Source organism: Bufo gargarizans, chromosome 2, assembly GCF_014858855.1.
Source record: "Bufo gargarizans isolate SCDJY-AF-19 chromosome 2, ASM1485885v1, whole genome shotgun sequence".
NCBI classification, from domain to species: domain Eukaryota; kingdom Metazoa; phylum Chordata; class Amphibia; order Anura; family Bufonidae; genus Bufo; species Bufo gargarizans.
The window spans coordinates 159,291,415-159,314,265 of NC_058081.1; positions in this window are offsets into that span (position 1 = coordinate 159,291,415).

The following is a 22,851-nucleotide window of genomic DNA, read 5'->3' on the forward strand; positions in this document are numbered from 1 at the left end:
AACTCAGATCCTACAGTATATTCTAACACAGAGGCGTTCCCATGGTGATGGGACGCTTCTAGTTAGAATACACTACAAACTGTGTACAAGACTGCCCCCTGCTGCCTGGCAGCACCCGATCTCTTACAGGGGGATATGATAGTGCGGCACCTGAAGGGGTTAATTGTACTATCATATCCCCCTGTAAGAGATCAGGGCTGCCAGGCAGCAGGGGGCAGACCCCCCCCCCTCCCCAGTTTGAATATCATTGTGCGGCCCCCCCCTCCCCTGTTGTTAACTCGTTGGTGGCCAGTGTGCGCACCCCCCTCCCTCCCTCCCTCTATTGTTTTAATACATTGGGGCCAGTGTGCGCGCGCCCCCCCAACCCCCCCTCCCTCCCTCTATTGTTTTAATACATTGGGGCCAGTGTGCGCACCCCCCCAACCCCCCCCCCCCCTCCCTCCCTCTATTGTAATAATAGCATTGGGGCCAGTGTGCGCACACCCCCCCCCCCCCCCCCCCAGCGGAGTAGAAGATTTTCATACTTACCTGGCTGCTGGCTGCTGCGATGTCTGCGTCCGGCCGGGAGCTCCTCCTACTGGTAAGTGACAGCAATGCGCCGCACAGACCTGTCACTTACCAGTAGGAGGAGCTCCCGACCGGACACAGAGATCGCAGCAGCCAACAGCCAGGTAAGTATGAATCTTCTACTCCGCTGCCACCGATGATCGGGGGGGGGGGGGCACACTGGCCCCAATGCTATTATTACAATAGAGGGAGGGAGGGGGGGGGGTTGGGGGGGCGCGCACACTGGCCCCAATGCTATTATTACAATAGAGGGAGGGAGGGAGGGGGGTGCGCACACTGGCCACCAACGAGTTAACAACAGGGGAGGGGGGGCCCACTGGCCACCAATGAGTTAAAAACAGGGGGGGGGGGGTCTGCCCCCTGCTGCCTGGCAGCACCTGCCAGGCAGCAGGGGACAGTCATGTACACAGTTTTTTTGTATATTCTAACCTGAAGCGTCTCCATCACCATGGGAACGCCTCTGTGTTAGAATATACTGTCGGAAATGAGTTTCACGATGTAGCTCATATCCGACAGTATATTCTAACATAGAGGCGTTCCCATGGTGATGGGGACGCTACAAGTTAAAATATACCATCGGATTGGAGAAAAATCCAATCCGATGGTATAACAGAACTCCAGACTTTACATTGAAAGTCAATGGGGACGGATCCGTTTGAAATGGCACCATATTGTGTCAACATCAAACGGATCCGTCCCCATTGACTTGCATTGTAATTCAGGACGGATCCGTTTGGCTCCGCACGGCCAGGCGGACACCAAAATGACTTTTTTTTCATGTCCGTGGATCCTCCAAAAATCAAGGAAGACCCACGGACGGAAAAACGGTCACGGATCACGGACCAACGGAACCCCGTTTTGCGGACCGTGAAAAAAAACGTCCGTGTGCATGAGGCCTTTACACTATCTTATCTCAGACATGGGTAGCATATCTCTAGACTATGTCTGATAGGTGTGGGTTCTACTTCTGGGATCTGCTCCCACTGTATCTCCAGTAGTAATGAGCGGCAGGGCTCATTTTCAAATTCTTGCTATTTTGAGAACATTTTGTAGAATATTCGTTGAATATTTGCGAATTTGAATATTTGTTATATTATACTTTTTTTAACTAAAAAATCAGCAAGGTAATGATCGAGTAATATGCGGATATTACGCAATTAATACAGGCGTGGGTCAAAAATGAATATATAGCACAATAGAATATAGTGCTATATATTCATTTTTTAGAATATTAATAATTTTTTTCCATCTGAACACATGAGTCCTCCCTGCTTCTTGCTTGTGGGCCAATGAGTCATTGGCCCACAAGCAACTTAATCAGGGAGGAATCATGACTTCAGATGGCAAAAATTTGGAATATTCGATATAATATATATATAGCACTATAGTCTAAATATTCACAAATTCTCAAAGTGGCGATATTCGAGATAAAAATTAGCTTTTTGCTAAACACTAATCTCCAGAAGTGAAGCAGAGTGCATTGCGTAAGCGTGGCCACCCTCCATTCACCACCACTATTTTTAGAACTCCAATAGTGGTGAAAAGAGAGTGGTCACTCTTGTGTTGTGCGCTCTCCTTCATTTTGGGGGGCCATTCCAGAGATAGGTGCAGGTCCCAGAGGTGACATTACATATAGATCAGACTTCCTCGCTGCTATACTGGACATTGGTTATCTTTTGATGGGCCCCAACATCTCCATACAGCCTCTGTTGTGCCTTTGTAACAGAACACCAGCTCACCTCTTCTGTTCCCTGCCATCCCATTCCCTGATTTATTTCTCAGACTTTCTGCTCTGCTACTGGGTTGCAAAATTCAACTGACCTCAGCTAAGGCCAATCTTTCCCAGGCTTCCAAAGTTTTGTGCAATGCTGTGATCAATAATGTTTGTGATGTTCATGCTGTCTGTCCCATCCGCTGTTTTACTTGTATATATTAGCATCTTTAGTAGTGTTGAGCACAAATATTCAAAAAGCTAATTTTTATTGCGAATATCGCCACTTTGAAAATTCACAAATATTTAGGATATAGTGCTATATATTCGTCATATCGAATATTCATCATTCTTTCAATCTGAACAGATTTTTTAGAATATTCGTAATTTTTTTCTAAAAAACTAATATATAGCACTATATTGAATATAGTGCTATATATTAGTTTTTTTTTAGAATATTCGTCATTTTTTTCCATCTGAAGTCATGACTCCTCCCTGCATAAGTAACTTAAGCATGGAGGAATCATGACTTCAGATGGAAAAAAAAACAGACGAATATTCTAAAAAACTAATATATTCGATATAGTGCTATATATTTGTTTTTAGAATATTCGTAATATTCTAAAACAAGAATATATAGCAATATAGTGAATATTAAAAAAAATACAAATGTAGAACAATTTAGCTAATATAGTTCTATAATGTTTTTTTATAGTTGTAATTTTTTTCCAATCTTAACTTCAGATGAGAACTACATCTAATTACAACTATTAGACAAAGAAAATTATTACACTATATTAGCTAAATTGCTCTATATTTGTTTTTGTTTTTTGAATTTTCACTATATTGCTATATATTCTTGTTTTTGATTATTATGAATATTCCAAAAAACAAATATATTTGTTTTCTAGAATATTTGTCTTTTTTTTTTAAATCTGTATAGTTGTTCCACTTTGGCATACTCCTCCCCGACAAGCATCCCCGTCACCATGGGAATGCCTGGGGGTTAGAATATACCATCGGATCTGAGTTTTCATGATCTCATCGATCCTCATTACGAAAATTTGCATCATGAAAATTCTCATTCATTACGAAAATTTGTATTACAAAAATTCGCAATTAACAGTACTCCTAATGAATATTCAAATTTGATAGCAAATATCGCAAATTTTAATATGACCACTGCAGCCTATCACTATTAATCATGTAAGGTGACTGCTAGTGTTGGTAGAGCAACAAAGTGCTCGTGTGCGCGAGTAGAACACTTCCCAATGCTCAGGTGCTCTACAGATCATCCGAGCACAATGAAAGTCAATGGGAGAACCCCAACATTAAACCAGGCACCCCCTGCTCTGAAAAGGGGAGGGTGTTGGGACTAGTTCGGCTTAGGAGTCCCTGCTATGACTCCATATATACAGTCAGGTCCATAAATATTGGGACATCGAGACAATTCTAAAATTTTGGGCTCTATACACCACCACAATGGATTTGAAATGAAACAAACAAGATTTGCTTTAACTGTAGACTGTTAGCTTTAATTTGAGGGTATTTACATCCAAATCAGCTGAACGGTGTAGGAATTACAACAGTTTGCATATGTGCCTTGTTAAGAAACCAAAAGTAATGGGACAATTGGCTTCTCAGCTGTTCCATGGCCAGGTGTGTGTTATTCCCTCATTATCCCAATTACAATGAGCAGATAAAAGGTCCAGATTAGGGTTCAGTTCGGGTTCGTACTGAACTTTGGGATTTTTGGACCCCGGACCCGAACCCAAACATTTGAGTAAAAGTTTGGGTTCGCTGTTTGGCAATTTCTTAGCGCTTTTTGAAAGGCTGCAATGAACAAGCGTTTAACTGTCTGACCTTAGAAGCCATCACAGCCATGCCTACTAATGGCATGGCTGTGATTGGCCAGTGCAGTATGTGACCTTGTCTATATAAGCTGGAGTCACGTAGCGCTACACGTCACTCTGCTGTGCTTAGTGTAGGGAGAGGATGCTGCTGGTGGTTTCAGGGAGAGGATAGGACAGAATCTGTGATCAGAACTCAAATCTAACTCAGTGATCTACATACATTTAGTTGTGTGGATGCAGTGCACAATCCTTTTACTTTTATCAGTCTGTTAGTTAGGTGGGCGGCAGCTACGGCCATTTTATGCAAGCTCAGTGCAATAGCACTGCATCTGAGCTTTTTTGACATTCAAATCCAAGCTTGAAATACATAATCTGGTTTTAAAAAAAACACCCTTTTTTGGCAATATACAACATCTGGTGCATTTGCAGGAATAGTCAGTGTGCAATTCAAGCTAGAAAAAGAGCCATAATTTTCTGGATTTTTTACAAACATCCTTTTTTTCAAATTCCACTATTTTACAGATCTGCACGTGTGAAATTCAAGCGTAATATACAGCTTTCATATTCTGTTACAAAAAAAAAAAAAAACATTTTTGGGCAATATACAACATCTGGATTAGTCAGCGTGCAATTTAAGCTAGAAATACAGCTATAGTTTTTTTTAAAACACCCTTTGTGTGCAAAATACACTATTTTACAGCCCTAGCTGCATCTGCACGTGTGAAATTCTATCGTTTTATACAGCTTTCATATTCTGTTATAAAAATATTGCAGCCCTTGCTGCATCTGTGATTGCTAAAAACAAGTTTTAAAAAATTCAATAATTTTCTGGCTTTGAAAAAACACCAATTTTTGCCATTATCCAACATCTGGATTATTCAGTGTGAATTTTAAGCTAGAAATACAGACATAATTTTCTGGGTTTTTAAAAGCACACTTTTTTGCCAAAATACACAATTTTACAGCCCTTGCAGCATAAGCACGTATGAAATTCAAGCGTTATATACTGCTGTCATATTCAGTTATTAAACAAACACCCGTTTTGGGCAAAAAACGTAATTTTGCAGCCTTTGCTGCATATGTCATTGTGAGATACACACTTTCGATACTGTGGTTATATTCATTTATTTGAAAAACAGCCATTTTGTGCACAAAACTTTAATTGCGGCCTAGTCTGGATCAGTCGGTGTGAGATACACCCTTTAGATACTGTGGTTATATTCTTCTATTAATAAAACACCCTTTTTGGGAAAAATACACAATTTTTCTGCCCTTGCAGCATCAGCACGTGTGAAATTCAAGGGTTATATACTGCTGTCATATTCAGTTATTAAACAAACACCCGTTTTGGGCAAAAAACTTAATTTTACAGCCTTTGCTGCATATGTCATTGTGAGATACACACTTTAGATACTGTGGTTATATTCATTTATTTGAAAAACAGCCATTTTGTGCACAAAACTTTAATTGCAGCCTAGTCTGTTTCAGTACGTTTGAGATACACCCTTTAGATACTGTGGTTCTATTCAGTTATTTGAAATACAGCCATTTTGGGCAAACTAATCTAATTGCGGCCTAGTCTGGATCAGTCAGTGTGAGATAAACACTTTAGATACTGTGGTTATATTCATTTATTTGAAAAACAGGCATTTTGTGCAAAACTGAATAAATTCCGGCCTAGTCTGGATCAGTAAGTGTGAGATACACCCTTTGGATACTGTGGTTCTATTCATTTATTTGAAAAACATCCATTTTGGGCACAAATCGTTAATTGCTGCCTAGTCTGGATCAGGGCGTGTGAGATACACCCTTTAGATACTGTGGTTATATTCCATAATTTGAAAAACAGCCATTTTTGGCCCAAAACTTTAATTGCGGCCTAGTCTGGATCAGGGTGTGTGAGATACACCCTTTAGATACTGTGGTTATATTCAGTTATTTGAACAACACCCATTTTGGGCACAAATCTTTAATTGCGGCCTAGTCTGGATCAGGGCGTGTGAGATACACACTTTAGATACTGTGGTTATATTCAATTATTTGAAAAACACCCATTTTGGGTAAAAATCTTTAATTGTGGCCTAAAAAACTTTAATTGCGGCCAAGTTTGGATCAGGGCATGTGAGATACACCCTTTAGATACTGTAGTTATATTCAGTTATTTGAAATACAGCCATTTTGGTCAACAAACTTTAATTGCGGCCTAGTTTGTATCAGGACGTGTGAGATACACCCTTTACATACTGTGGTTCTATTCAGTTATTAAACAAACACCCATTTTGGGCAAAAACTTTAATTGCGGACTAGTATGCATCTGCACGTGTAAGATCCAACCTTTATATGCTGCTATTCTATTCTGCTATTAATTAAGCACCCATTTAGGGCAAGATCCTAAATTTGAGAAATATGATGAGAGCGTCAAAAAAAGGGATGTGGCCCAGGTCGTGGAGCTTCTGGTGGAGCTCCTGTTACAGAGAGAGGAAGTGGTTGATCTGTGCCACAAGTGAAAGCCCTTCCTCAGGTGCGAGTAGGCGACAGAAGCAGCGGTATTTGGTCGGGCCTAGTGCGGCTCTACAAATGGTGAGGCCTGAACAAATACAGGCGATAGTAGATTGGGTTGCTGACAGTGCCTCCAGTCCTTCACATTATCTCCCACTCAGTCTCCTGCTGAAAGATCAGAGTTGCACCTACAGCCAATGTCCATCAGTCTTTTACCTCACCCCCTTGAAAATCAGCCAAGCAGTCTGAGCCCCAAGTCGTGCAGCAGTCTCTTCTGCTTTTTTATGACTCTGTTAGCAGAGTTTCCCAGGGCATTCCACCTATCCCTGCCCCAGAAGTGGAAGAGATTGAGTGCACCGATGCCCAACCACTTATCTTTCAAGATGAGTACATGGGAGGACCATCGCAGCACGTCTCGAATGATGATGAAACACAGGTGCCAACTGCTGGGGCTTTCGAAAGTGTGCAGACCGACAAGGACGGCAGGAGTGAAGACTGGGTGGAAGATGATGTTGAGGACGATGAGGTCCTCGACCCCACATAGAATCAAGGTCATGCGAGTGACCTATGTAGTTCGGAGGAAGAGGCGGTGGTCGCACAGAGCCACCAGCACAGCAGAAGAGGGAGCAGGGTGCAAAAGAGAAGCGGACGTCCCCTAGACAGTATGCCTGCTACTGCCCACCGCAGCAAGGGACAGAGCACACCAAAGCCAGCTCCAAGGAGTTCCCTGGCATGGCAGTTCTTCAGACAATGTGCTGTCAACAAGACACAAGTGCAATTTGCTGTGCAATCAGAGCCTGAAGCGAGGCATAAATGTTCTCAACCTGAGCACAACCTGCATGACCAGGCATTTAAGTGCTAAGCACAAGCTGCAGTAGAGTAGACACCTCAAAAACCAAGAAAGGTCTCTGGCTCCTCCTGCTTCCTCTTCTGCTGCAGTCTCGACCTCTTCAGTGCCATCTGCCACGCCCCAAACAGAGGATCTGCCATCAACACCACCACCTGGGTCACCAAGCATCTCCACAATGTCCCACAGAAGCGTTCAGCTCTCCATCTCCCAAACACTGGAGAGGAAGAGGAAGTACCCCCCAACCACCCGCGATCCCTAGCCCTGAATGCCAGCATTTATAAATTACTGGCCTTTGAAATGCTGTCATTTTGTCTGGTGGAGATGGATAGTTTTAAAGGTTCCCTGCCACCACTACTTTTCAAGGTGATCCATCCCTTCCCTACACAACCAAGTGGGGACAAAATCAGGTGTGCACTGCGCAACGCCATCTGTGGCAAGGTGCACCTTACTACGGATACGTGGACCAGTAAGCGTGGTCAGGGACGTTATATCTCCATAACAGCACACTTAGTAAATGCAGTGGCGGCTGGGCCTGGGGCTGATAGCAGTTTGGCGCATGTCCTTCCACCACCAAGGATTTCAGGGCACTTCAGTTTGCCTCCTGTTGCTTCCTCCTCCTACTCTGCTTCCTCATCCTCTACCGCCTCCTCATCTGGTCAGCGTAACACCTTTACCACCAACTTCAGCACAGCCAGGGGTAAACAACAGTAGGCAGTTTTAAAACGTATCTGTTTGGGGGATGTGACGAGACCAATCTCGCCGCATTGTATTGAAGAAGCCTGGTTGCCCGCCTGCTTCCTTTAGACCATGGCCCCATGTTGAAACGCTGCAAAGACCTAAAAGCCGGGTCATTTGGTACTTGCCCTATGTAAACAGTGATATCCCAGATATCTATGCCACGGAGCCTATTCGGATAACAAAAGACAACATGAAAGACTTAGGCTCCATGGCGATTCTACTGTATTTGTGTAGTCTGAGTGCCATTCACCTAATAATATGCACTCAGACCTGAGCTATCTGGGGATATGTTAAATGTCTATATTTTATGTAATAGCTGCACAGTTAAATATTTTTATGTCTTTTATTGTCTTTTGCTACCATGTGGCTAATGGAGTCTTGCCTCTGCCCTTTGAGATAAATTGGTTTATTTCCCAATTGTCTCCAGGACAGAAGACATTGTGTAAAACTGTGTATTCTCCTGCCTGTAATAATTTCATTAACCCATTGTGTAAGGTAATTGTGTCACAGGCAGAGAAGAGGATTTTGTGTGGTAGTGTCTGAGTGTATTGTATGGGGTTACTGGTTGTTTTACAAAACCCTGTGAGTGGTACTAATGTGTAAGAATGTGTACAGGTCCTTCTCAAATAATTAGCATATTGTGATAAAGTTCATTATTTTCTGTAATGTACTGATAAACATTAGACTTTCATATATTTTAGATTCATTACCCACCAACTGAAGTAGTTCAAGCCTTTTATTGTTTTAATATTGATGATTTTGGCATACAGCTCATGAAAACCCAAATTTCCTATCTAAAAAAATTAGCATATTTCATCCGACCAATAAAAGAAAAGTGTTTTTAATACAAAAAAAGTCAACCTTCAAATAATTATGTTCAGTTATGCACTCAATACTTGGTCGGGAATCCTTTTGCAGAAATGACTGCTTCAATGCCGCGTGGCATGGAGGCAATCAGCCTGTGGCACTGCTGAGGTGTTATGGAGGCCCAGGATGCTTCAATAGCGGCCTTAAGCTCATCCAGAGTGTTGGGTCTTGCGTCTCTCAACTTTCTCTTCCCAATATCCCACAGATTCTCTATGGGGTTCAGGTCAGGAGAGTTGGCAGGCCAATAGAGCACAGTAATACCATGGTCAGTAAACCATTTACCAGTGGTTTTGGCACTGTGAGCAGGTGCCAGGTTGTGCTGAAAAATGAAATCTTCATCTCCATAAAGCTTTTCAGCAGATGGAAGCATGAAGTGCTCCAAAATCTCCTGATAGCTAGCTGCATTGACCCTGCCCTTGATAAAACACAGTGGACCAACACCAGCAGCTGACATGGCACCCCAGACCATCACTGACTGTGGGTACTTGACACTGGACTTCAGGCATTTTGGCATTTCCCTCTCCCCAGTCTTCCTCCAGACTCTGGCACCTTGATTTCCGAATGACATGCAAAATTAGCTTTCATCCGAAAAAAGTACTTTGGACCACTGAGCAACAGTCCAGTGCTGCTTCTCTATAGCCCAGGTCAGGCGCTTCTGCCGCTGTTTCTGGTTCAAAAGTGGCTTGACCTGGGGAATGCGGCACCTGTAGCCCATTTCCTGCACACGCCTGTACACGGTGGCTCTTGATGTTTCTACTCCAGACTCAGTCCACTGCTTCCGCAGGTCCCCCAAGGTCTGGAATCGGTCCTTCTCCACAATCTTCCTCAGGGTCCGGTCACCTCTTCTCGTTGTGCAGCGTTTTCTGCCACACTTTTTCCTTCCCACAGACTTCCCACTGAGGTGCCTTGATACAGCACTCTGGGAACAGCCTATTCGTTCAGAAATTTCTTTCTGTGTCTTACCCTCTTGCCTGAGGGTGTCAATGATGGCCTTCTGGACAGCAGTCAGGTCGGCAGTCTTACCCATGATTGCGGTTTTGAGTAATGAACTAGGCTGGGAGTTTTTAAAAGCCTCAGGAATCTTTTGCAGGTGTTTAGAGTTAATTAGTTGATTCAGATGATTAGGTTAATAGCTCGTTTAGAGAACCTTTTCATGATATGCTAATTTTTTTAGATAGGAATTTTGGGTTTTCATGAGCTGTATGCCAAAATCATCAATATTAAAACAATAAAAGGCTTGAACTACTTCAGTTGGTGTGTAATGAATCTAAAATATATGAAAGTCTAATGTTTATCAGTACATTACAGAAAATTATGAACTTTATCACAATATGCTAATTTTTTTAGAAGGACCTGTATATAAGAACAATAAACACACAGCTCTGGCTGTCCACTGCTTAAACCTCAACACAAAGCCTTGTCTTGCTCTTGGGGGGATTCACTGTATGCTGTTAGAGACTGATTGCTAGGAGTGTAAGCCGCTTGGGTGCATTTCATATTAGTCTGCTATCAGCTATTCGCGAGGTTCCGTTAGGGAGTTTGGAGTGCTATGCTGTATTCCGTTCGAGAGTTTGAGGCATTCCCTTGTATGCCGTTCCGGAGTTTGGTGTTCTGTAAGTAGCCATGCCTGTAGCTCTGGAAGGGAAAGATCGCCTAAACGGTTTTAAACCCTTTTATGCCCGGTGTGCCGTAACAGGGGACAAACCCCACACCTCGTAGGAGCTGTGGACGTGCCTTGAACAACAGACCGATGAGTGATTGGTGCCAGTGAGCCTCAAGCCTGGCCTGGTGGTGTGCGATAATAGGCGAAATCTCGTAGCAGCTCTGGGACTAGCCGATTTGATGCACATCACTTGCCTGGTACATTTGCTGAATTTGGTAGTGCAGAGATTCCTTAAAAATTACCCCAATATGTCAGAGCTGCTGCATAAAGTGTGGGCCGTCTGTGCACGCTTTCTTTGTTCTTACCATGCTGCTGCTCGCCTGTCAGTGCTGCAGCGTATTTTTGGCCTTCCCATTGACTGCCTCATATGCAACATGTCCACAAGGTGGAACTCCACCTTGCACATGCTAGCCAGACTGTGCAAGCAGCAGCAGGCGATAGTGGAGTTTCAGCTGCAGCACACACGGGTGAGTCGCTCTGCGGAACAGCACCACTTCACCACCAATGATTGGGCCTCCATGTGAGACCTGTATTCCTTGTTGCGCTGTTTTGAGTACTCCACCAACATGGCCAGTGCCGATAACGCCGTTCTCAGAGTGACTATCCCACTTCTATGCCTCCTTAGAAAAACGCTACTGGCGATGATGGAAGAGGATATGGCACAGGAGGAGGAGGAGGAAGAGGGATCATTTTGTAGGGTTTCCGGCCAGTCATTCACAAGTGGCTCCGAGGGTGGGTTCCTGCACCCACAAACGTCAGGTGCACAATTGTCCAGCCAGGGCACAGTTCTGGAGGATGACGAGGTGGAGGATGAGGAGAAGGAGATGGAGGAGGAGGAACTATGTTCACAGCAGGGTGGCACCCAGATCAGCTCATGGTCATCACTGGTGCGTGGCTGGGGGGATACAGAGGACACAGACGATACACCTCCCACAGAGGACAGCTTTTTGTTGCCTCTGGGCAGCCTGGCACACATGAGCGATTGCATGCTGCAGTGTCTCCACAATGACTGCCGAGTTGCCCACATTTTAACTTGTGCTGATTACTGGGTGGCCACACTGCTGGATCCCCATTACAAGGACAATGTACTGTCCTTAATTCACTCACTGAAGCGTGATCGCAAGATGCGCAAGTACAAGCGCACGCTGGTAGACTCGCTGCTGGTGGCATTCCCACCTGACAGCGGGGTCACAGTGGAAGCACAAGGTGAAGACAGAGGATGAGGAAGAGGTCGCCAATTCAGCTGGGGCACCGCCATCACCTCAGAAGGCAGGGTTAGCATGGTCGAAATGTGAAAAAGCTTTGTCAGCATGCCACAACAACCAGCACCACCAGCTGATATAGAACGTCTTAGCAGAAAGCAGCATTTCACCAACATGGTGGAGCAGTATGTGTGTACACGCCTACACGTACTGAATGACGGGTCTGCCCCCTTTAACTTCTGGGCATCCAAATTGGGCACATGGCCTGAGCTTGCCCTTTACGGCTTGGAGGTGCTGGCCTGCCCTGCAGCCAGTGTTTTACCTGAACGTGTGTTTAGCACGGCAGGGGGCATTATCACAGACAAGCGCAGCCAATGTGGACAAGCTCACGTTCATTAAAATGAACCAGGCATGGATCCCACAGGACTTGTTCGTACCTTGTGCAGAATAGACATGTATACCGGCCTTAATCAGCAATTGTTATACTGCAATGCAATTGTTCATTCTTGTATTTTGGATATGTCACATAGGGATGAGCGAACTCGAACTGTATAGTTCGGTTTCGTACCGAATTTTGGGGTGTCCGTGACACGGACCCGAACCCGGACATTTTCGTAAAAGTCCGGGTTCGGGTTCGGTGTTCTTCGCTTTCTTGGCGCTTTTGTGGCGCTTTCTTGGCGCTTTTTGAAAGGCTGCAAAGCAGCCAATCAACAAGCGTCATACTACTTGCCCCAAGAGGCCGTCACAGCCATGCCTACTATTGGCATGGCTGTGATTGGCCAGAGCACCATGTGACCCAGCCTCTATTTAAGCTGGAGTCACATAGCGCCGCCCGTCACTCTGCTCTGATTAGCGTAGGGAGAGGTTGCGGATGCGACAGTAGGGCGAGATTAGGCAGATTAACTCCTCCAAAGGACTTCACTTGATTAATCGATCGATCTGCAGCTGTGCATCATTGAGCTGCTGAAATTCAAGTGCTCACTCACTGTTTTTAGGCTGCCCAGACCGTTTGTCAGTCACTTTTTTCTGGGGTGATCGGCAGCCATTTTGTGTCTTGTGCGGTGCTGCGACCAAGTGCATCCAAGCTGCGACCAAGTGCATTTAACCCTCAATGGTGTGGTTGTTTTTTGGCTAAAGCCTACATCAGGGTGAAGCTGTCACACCAAGTGCATTTAACCAGCAATAGTCTGTTCATTTTTTGGCCATATACTAAATCAGGGGCAAGCTGTGCCTGTCACCAAGTGCATTTAACCCTCAATGGTGTGGTTGTTTTTTGGCTAAAGCCTACATCAGGGTGAAGCTGTCACACCAAGTGCATTTAACCAGCAATAGTCTGTATATTTTTTGGCCATATACTACATCAGGGGCAAGCTGCGCCCGTCACCAAGTGCATTTAACCCTCAGTAGTGTGGTTCATCAAGCTGTGACACCAAGTGCATTTAACCAGCAATAGTCTGTTCATTTTTTGGCCATATACTACATCAGGGGCAAGCTGCGCCCGTCACCAAGTGCATTTAACCCTCAGTAGTGTGGTTGGTCAAGCTATCACACCAAGTGCATTTAACCAGCAATAGTCTGTTCATTTTTTGGCCATATACTAAATCAGGGGCAAGCTGCGCCCGTCACCAAGTGCATTTAACCAGCAATAGTCTGTTCATTTTTTGGCCATATACTACATCAGGGGCAAGCTGCGCCCGTCACCAAGTGCATTTAACCCTCAGTAGTGTGGTTGGTCAAGCTATCACACCAAGTGCATTTAACCAGCAATAGTCTGTTCATTTTTTGGCCATATACTAAATCAGGGGCAAGCTGCGCCTGTCACCAAGTGCATTTAACCCTCAATGGTGTGGTTGTTTTTTGGCTAAAGCCTACATCAGGGTGAAGCTGTCACACCAAGTGCATTTAACCAGCAATAGTCTGTTTATTTTTTGGCCATATACTACATCAGGGGCAAGCTGCGCCCGTCACCAAGTGCATTTAACCCTCAGTAGTGTGGTTCGTCAAGCTGTGACACCAAGTGCATTTAACCAGCAATAGTCTGTTCATTTTTTGGCCATATACTACATCAGGGGCAAGCTGCGCCCGTCACCAAGTGCATTTAACCCTCAGTAGTGTGGTTGGTCAAGCTATCACACCAAGTGCATTTAACCAGCAATAGTCTGTTCATTTTTTGGCCATATACTAAATCAGGGGCAAGCTGCGCCCGTCACCAAGTGCATTTAACCAGCAATAGTCTGTTCATTTTTTGGCCATATACTACATCAGGGGCAAGCTGCGCCCGTCACCAAGTGCATTTAACCCTCAGTAGTGTGGTTGGTCAAGCTATCACACCAAGTGCATTTAACCAGCAATAGTCTGTTCATTTTTTGGCCATATACTAAATCAGGGGCAAGCTGCGCCCGTCACCAAGTGCATTTAACCAGCAATAGTCTGTTCATTTTTTGGCCATATACTACATCAGGGGCAAGCTGCGCCCGTCACCAAGTGCATTTAACCCTCAGTAGTGTGGTTCGTCAAGCTGTGACACCAAGTGCATTTAACCAGCAATAGTCTGTTCATTTTTTGGCCATATACTACATCAGGGGCAAGCTGCGCCCGTCACCAAGTGCATTTAACCAGCAATAGTGTGGTTATTTTTTGGCCATATCCCAGTCTAATTCTGTCACTAAATCCATACCGGTCACACAGCGCCTAAATACTAGGCCTCAAATTTATATCCCGCTAAATCTCTCGTTACCGCTGTCCTGTTGTGGCTGGGAAAGTTATTTAGTGTCCGTCAAAGCACATTTTTGGTTCTGAGTTGAAGTACAATTCCCAATTTAGCAATTTCATAATTTAGTGGTTCCTGCTATATCAGAGCTATTTGAAATCTATCCCTAAAAGGGTATATAATATTCAAGGTGCACATAGGGTCATTCAGAATAACTTCACACACACGCTACTGTGCATTTCCAAGTCTAATTCTGTCACTAAATCCATACCGGTCACCCAGCGCCTAAATACTAGGCCTCAAATTTATATCCCGCTAAATCTCTCGTTACCGCTGTCCTGTTGTGGCTGGGAAAGTTATTTAGTGTCCGTCAAAGCACATTTTTTGTTCTGGGTTGAAATACAATTCCCAATTTAGCAATTTCATAATTTAGTGGTTTCTGCTATATCAGAGCTATTTGAAATCTATCCCTAAAAGGGTATATAATATTCAAGGTGCACATAGGGTCATTCAGAATAACTTCACACACACGCTACTGTGCATTTCCAAGTCTAATTCTGTCACTAAATCCATACGGGTCACCCAGCGCCTAAATACTAGGCCTCAAATTTATATCCCGCTAAATCTCTCGTTACCGCTGTCCTGTTGTGGCTGGGAAAGTTATTTAGTGTCCGTCAAAGCACATTTTTTGTTCTGGGTTGAAATACAATTCCCAATTTAGCAATTTCATAATTTAGTGGTTTCTGCTATATCAGAGCTATTTGAAATCTATCCCTAAAAGGGTATATAATATTCAAGGTGCACATAGGGTCATTCATAATAACTTCACACACACGCTACTGTGCATTTCCAAGTCTAATTCTGTCACTAAATCCATACCGGTCACCCAGCGCCTAAATACTAGGCCTCAAATTTATATCCCGCTAAATCTCTCGTTACCGCTGTCCTGTTGTGGCTGGGAAAGTTATTTAGTGTCCGTCAAAGCACATTTTTTGTTCTGGGTTGAAGTACAATTCCCAATTTAGCAATTCCATAATTTAGTGGTTTCTGCTATATCAGAGCTATTTGAAATCTATCCCTAAAAGGGTATATAATATTCAAGGTGCACATAGGGTCATTCAGAATAACTTCACACACACGCTACTGTGCATTTCCAAGTCTAATTCTGTCACTAAATCCATACCGGTCACCCAGCGCCTAAATACTAGGCCTCAAATTTATATCCCGCTGAATTTGAATACAATACATTGGGCCAAATAATATTTTTGTTGTTGTGGTGAACCATAACAATGAGAAAAACATCTAGTAAGGGACGCGGATGTGGACATGGTCGTGGTGGTGTTAGTGGACCCTCTGGTGCTGGGAGAGGACGTGGCCGTTCTGCCACATCCACACGTCCTAGTGTACCAACTACCTCAGGTCCCAGTAGCCGCCAGAATTTACAGCGATATATGGTGGGGCCCAATGCCGTTCTAAGGATGGTAAGGCCTGAGCAGGTACAGGCATTAGTCAATTGGGTGGCCGACAGTGGATCCAGCACGTTCACAATATCTCCCACCCAGTCTTCTGCAGAAAGTGCACAGATGGCGCCTGAAAACCAACCCCATCAGTCTGTCACATCACCCCCATGCATACCAGGGAAACTGTCTCAGCCTCAAGTTATGCAGCAGTCTCTTATGCTGTTTGAAGACTCCGCTGGCAGGGTTTCCCAAGGGCATCCACCTAGCCCTTCCCCAGCGGTGAAAGATATAGAATGCACTGACGCACAACCACTTATGTTTCCTGATGATGAGGACATGGGAATACCACCTCAGCATGTCTCTGATGATGACGAAACACAGGTGCCAACTGCTGCGTCTTTCTGCAGTGTGCAGACTGAACAGGAGGTCAGGGATCAAGACTGGGTGGAAGACGATGCAGGGGATGATGAGGTCCTAGACCCCACATGGAATGAAGGTCGTGCCACTGACTTTCACAGTTCGGAGGAAGAGGCAGTGGTGAGACCGAGCCAACAGCGTAGCAAAAGAGGGAGCAGTGGGCAAAAGCAGAACACCCGCCGCCAAGAGACTCCGCCTGCTACTGCCCGCCGCCATCTGGGACCGAGCACCCCAAAGGCAGCTTCAAGGAGTTCCCTGGCATGGCACTTCTTCAAACAATGTGCTGACGACAAGACCCGAGTGGTTTGCACGCTGTGCCATCAGAGCCTTAAGCGAGGCATTAACGTTCTGAACCTGAGCACAACCTGCATGACCAGGCACCTGCATGCAAAGCATGAACTGCAGTGGAGTAAACACCTTAAAACCAAGGAAGTCACTCAGGCTCCCCCTGCTACCTCTTCTGCTGCTGCCGCCTCGGTATCTTCTGCTGCTGCCGCCTCGGCCTCTTCCTCCGCCTCTGGAGGAACGTTGGCACCTGCCGCCAAGCAAACAGGGGATGTACCACCACCACCTCCGTCACCGAGCATCTCAACCATGTCACACGGCAGCGTTCAGCTCTCCATCTCACAAACATTTGAGAGAAAGCGTAAATTCCCACCTAGCCACCCTCGATCCCTGGCCCTGAATGCCAGCATTTCTAAACCACTGGCCTATGAAATGCTGTCATTTAGGCTGGTGGACACAGACAGCTTCAAACAGCTCATGTCGCTTGCTGTCCCACAGTATGTTGTTCCCAGCCGCCACTACTTCTCCAAGAGAGCCGTGCCTTCCCTGCACAACCAAGTATCCGATAAAATCAAGTGTGCACTGCGCAACGCCATCTGTGGCAAGGTCCACCTAACCACAGATACGTGGACCAGTAAGCACGGCCAGGGACGCTATATCTCCCTAACTGCACACTGGGTAAATGTAGTGGCAGCTGGGCCCCAGGCGGAGAGCTGTTTGGCGCACGTCCTTCCGCCGCCAAGGATCGCAGGGCAACATTCTTTGCCTCCTGTTGCCACCTCCTCCTTCTCGGCTTCCTCCTCCTCTTCTTCCACCTGCTCATCCAGTCAGCCACACACCTTCACCACCAACTTCAGCACAGCCCGGGGTAAACGTCAGCAGGCCATTCTGAAACTCATATGTTTGGGGGACAGGCCCCACACCGCACAGGAGTTGTGGCGGGGTATTAAACAACAGACCGACGAGTGGTTGCTGCCGGTGAGCCTCAAGCCCGGCCTGGTGGTGTGTGATAATGGGCGAAATCTCGTTGCAGCTCTGGGACTAGCCAATTTGACGCACATCCCTTGCTTGGCGCATGTGCTGAATTTGGTGGTGCAGAAGTTCATTCACAACTACCCCGACATGTCAGAGCTGCTGCATAAAGTGCGGGCCGTCTGTTCGCGCTTCCGGCGTTCACATCCTGCTGCTGCTCGCCTGTCTGCGCTACAGCGTAACTTCGGCCTTCCCGCCCACCAGGTGGAACTCCACCTTGCACATGCTGGACAGACTGTGCGAGCAGCAGCAGGCCATAGTGGAGTTTCAGCTGCAGCACGCACGGGTCAGTCGCACTACAGAACAGCACCACTTCACCACCAATGACTGGGCCTCCATGCGAGACCTGTGTGCCCTGTTGCGCTGTTTCGAGTACTCCACCAACATGGCCAGTGGCGATGACACCGTTATCAGCGTTACAATACCACTTCTATGTCTCCTTGAGAAAACACTTAGGGCGATGATGGAAGAGGAGGTGGCCCAGGAGGAGGAGGAGGAGGAGGAGGAAGAGGGGTCATTTTTAGCACTTTCAGGCCAGTCTCTTTGAAGTGACTCAGAGGGAGGTTTTTGGCAACAGCAGAGGCCAGGTACAAATGTGGCCAGCCAGGGCCCACTACTGGAGGACAAGGAGGACGAGGATGAGGAGGAGGTGGAGGAGGATGAGGATGAAGCATGGTCACAGCGGGGTGGCACCCAACGCAGCTCGGGTCCATCACTGGTGCGTGGCTGGGGGGAAAGGCAGGACGATGACGATACGCCTCCCACAGAGGACAGCTTGTCCTTACCCCTGGGCAGCCTGGCACACATGAGCGACTACATGCTGCAGTGCCTGCGCAACGACAGCAGAGTTGCCCACATTTTAACCTGTGCGGACTACTGGGTTGCCACCCTGCTGGATCCACGCTACAAAGACAATGTGCCCACCTTACTTCCTGCACTAGAGCGTGATAGGAAGATGCGCGAGTACAAGCGCACGTTGGTAGACGCGCTACTGAGAGCATTCCCAAATGTCACAGGGGAACAAGTGGAAGCCCAAGGCCAAGGCAGAGGAGGAGCAAGAGGTCGCCAAGGCAGCTGTGTCAATGCCAGCTCCTCTGAGGGCAGGGTTAGCATGGCAGAGATGTGGAAAACTTTTGTCAACACGCCACAGCTAACTGCACCACCACCTGATACGCAACGTGTTAGCAGGAGGCAACATTTCACTAACATGGTGGAACAGTACATGTGCACACTCCTCCACGTACTGACTGATGGTTCGGCCCCATTCAACTTCTGGGTCTCTAAATTGTCCACGTGGCCAGAGCTAGCCTTTTATGCCTTGGAGGTGCTGGCCTGCCCGGCGGCCAGCGTTTTGTCTGAACGTGTATTCAGCACGGCAGGGGGCGTCATTACAGACAAACGCAGCCGCCTGTCTACAGCCAATGTGGACAAGCTGACGTTCATAAAAATGAACGAGGCATGGATCCCACAGGATCTCTCCGTCCCTTGTCCAGATTAGACATTAACTACCTCCCCTTAACCATATATTATTGGACTCCAGGGCACTTCCTCATTCAATCCTATTTTTATTTTCATTTTACCATTATATCGCGAGGCTACACAAAGTTGAATGAACCTCTCCTCTGTCTGGGTGCCGGGGCCTAGATATATATGCCAATGGACTGTTCCAATGTTGGGTGACGTGAAGCCTGATTCTCTGCTATGACATGCAGACTGATTCTCTGCTGACATGAAGCCAGATTGTCTGTTACGGGACCTCTCTCCTCTGCCTGTGTGCTGGGCCTAAATATATGCCAATGGACTGTTGCAGTGGTGGCTGACGTGAAGCCTCATTCTCTGCTATGACATGCAGACTAATTCTCTGCTGACATGAAGCCAGATTGTCTGTTACGGGACCTCTCTCCTCTGCCTGTGTGTTGGGCCTAAATATATGCCAATGGACTGTTGCAGTGGTGGCTGACGTGAAGCCTCATTCTCTGCTATGACATGCAGACTAATTCTCTGCTGACATGAAGCCAGATTGTCTGTTACGGGACCTCTCTCCTTTGCCTGTGTGCTGGGCCTAAATATATGCCAATGGACTGTTGCAGTGGTGGCTGACGTGAAGCCTCATTCTCTGCTATGACATGCAGACTAATTCTCTGCTGACATGAAGCCAGATTGTCTGTTACGGGACCTCTCTCCTCTGCCTGTGTGCTGGGCCTAAATATATGCCAATGGACTGTTGCAGTGGTGGCTGACGTGAAGCCTCATTCTCTGCTATGACATGCAGACTAATTCTCTGCTGACATGAAGCCAGATTGTCTGTTACGGGACCTCTCTCCTCTGCCTGTGTGCTGGGCCTAAATATATGCCAATGGACTGTTGCAGTGGTGGCTGACGTGAAGCCTCATTCTGTGCTATGACATGCAGACTAATTCTCTGCTGACATGAAGCCAGATTGTCTGTTACGGGACCTCTCTCCTCTGCCTGTGTGCTGGGCCTAAATATATGCCAATGGACTGTTGCAGTGGTGGCTGACGTGAAGCCTGATTCTCTGCTATGACATGCAGACTAATTCTCTGCTGACATGAAGCCAGATTGTCTGTTACGGGACCTCTCTCCTCTGCCTGGGTGCTGGGCCTAAATATATGCCAATGGACTGTTGCAGTGGTGGCTGACGTGAAGCCTCATTCTCTGCTATGACATGCAGACTAATTCTCTGCTGACATGAAGCCAGATTGTCTGTTACGGGACCTCTCTCCTCTGCCTGTGTGCTGGGCCTAAATATATGCCAATGGACTGTTGCAGTGGTGGCTGACGTGAAGCCTTATTCTCTGCTATGACATGCAAACTAATTCTCTGCTGACATGAAGCCAGATTGTCTGTTACGGGACCTCTCTCCTCTGCCTGTGTGCTGGGCCTAAATATATGCCAATGGACTGTTGCAGTGGTGGCTGACGTGAAGCCTCATTCTCTGCTATGACATGCAGACTAATTCTCTGCTATCATGAAGCCAGATTGTCTGTTACGGGACCTCTCTCCTCTGCCTGGGTGCTGGGCCTAAATATATGCCAATGGACTGTTGCAGTGGTGGCTGACGTGAAGCCTCATTCTCTGCTATGACATGCAGACTAATTCTCTGCTGACATGAAGCCAGATTGTCTGTTACGGGACCTCTCTCCTCTGCCTGTGTGCTGGGCCTAAATATATGCCAATGGACTGTTGCAGTGGTGGCTGACGTGAAGCCTCATTCTCTGCTATGACATGCAAACTAATTCTCTGCTGACATGAAGCCAGATTGTCTGTTACGGGACCTCTCTCCTCTGCCTGTGTGCTGGGCCTAAATATATGCCAATGGACTGTTGCAGTGGTGGCTGACGTGAAGCCTCATTCTCTGCTATGACATGCAGACTAATTCTCTGCTATCATGAAGCCAGATTGTCTGTTACGGGACCTCTCTCCTCTGCCTGTGTGCTGGGCCTAAATATATGCCAATGGACTGTTGCAGTGGTGGCTGACGTGAAGCCTCATTCTCTGCTATGACATGCAAACTAATTCTCTGCTGACATGAAGCCAGATTGTCTGTTACGGGACCTCTCTCCTCTGCCTGTGTGCTGGGCCTAAATATATGCCAATGGACTGTTGCAGTGGTGGCTGACGTGAAGCCTCATTCTCTGCTATGACATGCAGACTAATTCTCTGCTGACATGAAGCCAGATTGTCTGTTACGGGACCTCTCTCCTCTGCCTGGGTGCTTGGCCTAAACTTATGAAAATGGACTGTTGCAGTGGTGGGTGACGTGAAGCCTGATTCTCTGCTATGACATGCAGACTGATTCTCTACTGACATGAAGCCAGATTGTCTGTTACGGGACCTCTCTCCTCTGCCTGTGTGCTGGGCCTAAATATATGCCAATGGACTGTTGCAGTGGTGGCTGACGTGAAGCCTCATTCTCTGCTATGACATGCAGACTAATTCTCTGCTGACATGAAGCCAGATTCTCTGTTACGGGACCTCTCTCCTCTGCCTGGGTTCCGGGGCCTAAATATCTGAGAATGGACTGTTCCAGTGGTGGGTGACGGGAAGCCAGATTCTCTGCTATGGGACCTCTCGCCAATTGATTTTGGTTAATTTTTATTTATTTAATTTTAATTTTAATTCATTTCCCTATCCACATTTGTTTGTAGGGGATTTACCTACATGTTGCTGCCTTTTGCAGCCCTCTAGCCCTTTCCTGGGCTGTTTTACAGCCTTTTTAGTGCCGAAAAGTTGGGGTCCCCATTGACTTCAATGGGGTTCGGGTTCGGGACGAAGTTCGGATCGGGTTCGGATCCCGAACCCGAACATTTCCAGGAAGTTCGGCCGAACTTCTCGAACCCGAACATCCAGGTGTTCGCTCAACTCTAATGTCACACTCTTTTGGAGTGTATATTACTTCTAGAATTAGTGACTTTTAAAAATACCTTTATTTGTGATTATGCGGGTATAGGTATGTATATATATACCAACAAGTGTACTACAATTCAAAAGGATTATATATAAATTTCTTTTGATAGGGGAGTAGTGACCCCTAAACTTAAACATTCACTGGTGATATATTACTGTGTATAGGCTTAACGGTTAGAGAAAGACGCCAAAAGACGACAGAGTCTGAGAGAGGGCAGGGCAGACTAACGCTTACCCTAATGGCCCTATTATCTGCTCAGCCCAGGGTCGCCCCCTGATGATGGGGGTTCCCTGTCCCCGAACCTAAGACTATTTGATCCCTAGATCAACCCTAACCAGGGAAGAAAATTAAATACAAAAAGACGGTTAAAAAGGCGATAAATCGACAGTGGAAGGTGGCCCAGGATTAAGGGATCACCACCTGCCCTCTCAGAAAACCAATCTTTGAAAATACAATTACAACAAGAGTGGAGGGGGTGGTCCAGATTATTGGATGATCACCAGTCCTCTCTAATAGATAGTATGCACGTTTTTTTAGTATGCACATCTTAGTATACAGACCTCAACGC